Genomic DNA, 5,158 nt, shown 5'->3' on the forward strand with positions numbered 1-5,158 from the left:
GAGACCAGGAAGCAGAAGATTGATTTGCAAATGTCTCTCTTTCAGGGCTCTGATAATACAGTGTTATCTGAACCAGTAATCATCATTTGTTAACTCAAGTACTAGGAGATCATTTCGTTTACTATAGCTACAACTAATACTGATGATCCATTAATTGTATTTCATGAACCTACCTAATTCACTGGAAAATACAAGGGTTGCATATTTGCTCCAGGTATATGTAACACTTCTCTCCTGAGAATCAGTCTGTTAGTATTTGTAATGCACACTGAAGATGGAAATTGCTGTATAAAATAGCCATTATCCTGTGGTACATACAGCAGCAGCTACTCCATTAGGAAGGGAAGATAGCAATATATTACCATAATATAAAAGACAGATGCACACTTCCATTCCATCATACCCTCGATTCTACCATGCATTGAAATAAGGTGGGTGCCTAGAATGCACCAAACTTCATAAACCATATCTTATACTAAGGAAGACTTCATGATTAAAAGAAAACCAGATATCTCTACAGCTCTACTACATTTGCAGGGTTGCAGGTAGGGAAATATTGTAATCTTAACTGGTGAGGGAACAGAATACTCCCTGAGGACAAAGCAAAATCAGGCTTCTTCCACCCCCACTCCTGGGTGGGACATATGTGACATTCTTTAGGAATCTCCCACCTATCTTAGTGTTAATACCTTCCTAGAGGGAAAAATGACCATGACAATGGCAAGGCCTCAATGCCTTCTATATCTTGTAGATCACCTTTAGCATATGAAAGTTCTATTGAAACCTCCTTTTTCTTTACCTCCTCAACCCTGCCACCTTTCATATCCCCAGGGCAACATCTCTTCCTGCCCATGGGTCCTGTCCCACACTTTAATAAATCACCTTTTTGCACCAGAGACATCCTAAGAATTCTTAAGAATTCCTTCTTAAGACCTCTCTGGTGCAATAAGATGGTTCAGTAATGTGACAGGATACAAATTCAATGAACAGAAATCAGTTGCTTTCTTAGACACTAACAATGAAAATACAGAAAGGAAAATTAGAGAATCAATTCCATTTACTATAGCAAAAAGAACCATAAGATACGTGGGAATAAACATAACCAGAGAGGTAAAGGATCTGTACTCGAGGAACTACAGAAAACTCATGAAAGACATTGAAGAAGACACAAAAAGATGGAAGACAATTCCATGCTCATGAATTGAAAGAAAAAACATTGTTAAAATGTTCATACTGCCTAGAGCAATCTATACTTTCAATGCCAATCTGATCAAAATTCCACCAGCATTTTTCAAAGAGCTGGAGCGAACAATTCTAAAATTTGTATGGAATCAGAAGAGACCCTGAATTGCTAAGGAAATGTTGAAAACGAAAAATAAAACTGGGGGCATCACGTTGCCGGACTTCAAGCTTTACTACAAAGCTGTGATCACCAAGATGGCATGGTACTGGCACAGGAATAGACACATAGACCAGTGGAACAGAGTAGAGAGCCCAGATATGGACCCACAACTTTATGGTCAACTAATCTTTGACAAAGCAGGAAAAAAATATACAGTGGAAAAAAGACAGTCTCTTCAATAAATGGTGCTGGGAAAATTGGACAGATATGTGTAGAAGAATGATACTTGACCATTCTCTTACACCATACACATAGATAAACTTGAAATGGTTAAAAGACCTCCACATGGGAGCCTGGGTGGCTCAGTGGGTTAAGCCACTGCCTTCGGCTCAGGTCATGATCTCAGGGTCCTGGACTGAGTCCCGCATCAGGCTCTCTGCTCAGCAGGGAGCCTTCTTCCCTCTCTCTCTCTCTCTGCCTGTGTCTCCGTCTACTTGTGATTTCTCTCTGTCAAATAAATAAATAAAATCAAAAAAAAAAAAAAAAGACCTCCACGTGAGGCAGGAATCCTTCAAAATCCTAAAATCCTAGAGGAGAACATAGGCAATAACCTCTTAACATTGGCCATAGCAACTTCTTTTAAGATATGTTTCCAAAGGTAAAGGAAACAAAAGTGAAAATGAATTTTTAGGACTTCATCAAGATCAAAAGCTTCTGCATAGCAAGGGAAACAGTCAACAAAACAAAGAGGCAACCCCCAGAATGGCAGAAGATATTTGCAAATGACAGTACAGACAAAAGGTTGATATACAAAATCTATAAAGAACTCCTCAAACTCAACACACACAAAACAGATAATCATGTCAAAAAATGGGCAGAAGACTTGAACAGACACTTCTCCAATGAAAACATGCAAATGGCTATCAGACACATGAAAAAATGTTCATCATCACTAGTCGTCAGGGATATTCAAATCAAAACCACATTGAGATACCACCTTACACCAGTTAGAATGACCAAAATTAACAATACAGTAAACAACGTGTGTTGGAGAGGATGTGGAGAAAGGTGAACCCTCTTAAACTGTTGGTGTTAATGCAAGTTGGTGCAGCCACTTTGGAAAACAGCATGGAGGTTCCTTAAGAAACTAAAAATAGTGCTTCCTTATGACCCTGCAATTGCACTACTGGGTATTTACCCCAAAGATACAGATGTAGTGAAATGACGGGCCATCTGTACCCCAATGTTCAGAGCAGCAATGGCCACAGTCACCAAACTGTGGAAAAAACCAAGATGCCCTTCAACAGAAGAATGGGTAAAAAAGATGTGGTCCATATATAATATGGAGTACTATGCCTCCACCAGAAAGGATGAATACCCAATTTTTGTATCAACATGGATGGGACTGGAAGAGATAATGCTGAGTTAAATAAGTCAAGCAGAGAGAGTCAATTATCATATGGTTTTGCTTATTTATGGAGCATAAGGAATAACATGGAGTACATGGGAAGATAGAGAGGAGAAGGGAGTTGGGGGAAATTGGAGGGGGAGATGAACCATGAGAGACTGTGGACTCTGAGGAAATAGCTTAGGGTTTTGGAGGGGCTGGAGTTGGGAGATTGGTTGAGTCTGGTTGTGGGTATTGTGTAGGGCGTGTATTGCATGGAGCATTGGGTGTGGTGCATAAACAATGAATTCTGGAACACTGAAAAGAAACAAAAAAATAAAAATAAAAAATAAATAGAAAATAAATAAAAAGAATTCTTTCTTGGCCATCAGCTCTGAACCAAACTTTCATTCTAAAGCTTCATCATTAACCATGCTGCCAACCAGAAGATTGGCATAAGAATGCTTCACTCTGTTGCTGTTGCTAATCCAGTGCTGTGGTAACTGGGAAAGGCCCTTTCCATGTTCACTCACTCCCCAAATCTTTTGAATGACCACTGTGGCAACTGGCTCAAGTTACAAATGATAAAACTAAGCTCAAAGTTAAGTGTCAGTTCACTTGAAATTAAAACAAAAATTGAAATAGAAATTTACATGAAAATGTGTCATTCAAAAAAGAATATTTATATGTCTCTAATTCCATGAGTAAACCATGAGAAAACTCAAAGAAGCAGCTGTGTGTTTTAAAAAGATTTTATTAATGTATAAATTAGTTTCAGGTATGCAACATAGTGATTAGACATTTGCATATTTTGTGAATTTGTAAACATAATAAATTTAGTTATCATCTATCACCTTAGAAATATTGACTGTACCTCTTATGCTGTACATTATATCCCTGTGACTTATCTATTTTATAACTGAAAGTTTGTACTTCTTCATTCCATTTACCTATTTTGCCTCTCAAACCCCTTCCCTTCTGGAAGTCACCAATTTATTTACTTTATCTATGAATCTAAATGTTATTTTGTTATTTTTGTTTCTTTTGTTTTCTTTTTATATTTCACATATAAATGAAATATGCAACATTTCATTATCTAACTTTGCATAATACTCTCAAGATCCATCCATGTCCTAAGTGGTTAATTTGCAAAATCTTGTATTTTTATGGCTTAGTACTATTCCTCTGTGTGTGTGTGTGTGTGTGTGTGTACTTATTATCCATCAGTGGATGCTTAGGTTGCTTCTATATCTTGGCTATAATAAATAATGTTTCAGTGAATATATTTTTTTGAATTAGTATTTTCAATTTCTTCAGATAGATACCCAGTATTAAAACTGTTGGATCATATTGTATTTCTATTTTTAATTTTCTGAGAAACCTCCATACCATTTTTCATGGAGGCTGCACCAATTTACAATCCTACCAACAGTGCACTAGGGCTTCCTTTTCTCCATATCCTCACCACACTTGTTATTTCATGTCTTTTTGATAATAGCCATTCTGATAGGTGTAAAGTGATAGCTCACTGTGATTTTGATTTGCATTTCTCTCATGATTAATGATGTTGAGCATCTTTTCATATGCCTGCTGGCCATATCTTCTTAGAAAAAAAAATGCCATTTAGATCTTACGTTCATTTTTAAATTTATTTTCATGTTATTGAGTTTTATGAGTTCTTTATATATTTTGGAAGCATGAGCCACTGTAATTAGGCAAGAAAGAGATTAAATGCACCCAAATTGGAAAGGAAGTTGTAAAACTGTCACTATTTGCAGATGACATGACACTAAATACAGATAACCCTAAAGACTCACCCCAAACAACTGTTAGAACTAAGAAATCAATTCAGTTTTTTTAATTGAATTCTATCAGTTGTAGGATGCAAAATTAATTTATTAAAGTTTGTTGTGCTTTTATACACTAATAAATAACTATCAGAAAGAGAAATTATGAATACAATCCAATTTATAATCACATCAAAAAGAATAAAATACCTAGGGTTAAATTTAACCAAGATGTTGAAAGACTTGTCACTGAACACTATAGGACAGTGATAAAAGAAATTAAAGATGACATAAACAAATGGAAAGATATTTCATGGTCTTGGATTGGAAGAATTAATATTTTAAAATGTGCATACTACACAAATTGATATACAGATTCACTACAATTTCTACCACAATACCAATGGAATTTTTTTCATAAAACTAAAGCAAATAATTATAAAAATTATATGGAACTACAAAAAACCCTGAATAACCAAAATAATATTGAAAAAAATGGAGAATAAATTAGGATGTATCACACTCCTGGATTTCAAATGATACTACAAAGCTATAATAATCAACTCAGTATGGTTCTGGCATAAAAACAGACACATAGATCAATACAATAGAATAGAGAGTCCAGAAAAGTGCCCATGTATA

This window comes from Mustela putorius, unplaced genomic scaffold, assembly GCF_011764305.1.
Source record: "Mustela putorius furo isolate JIRA1106 unplaced genomic scaffold, ASM1176430v1.1 tig00000842_pilon_pilon_pilon, whole genome shotgun sequence".
Taxonomy (NCBI): Eukaryota; Metazoa; Chordata; class Mammalia; order Carnivora; family Mustelidae; genus Mustela; species Mustela putorius.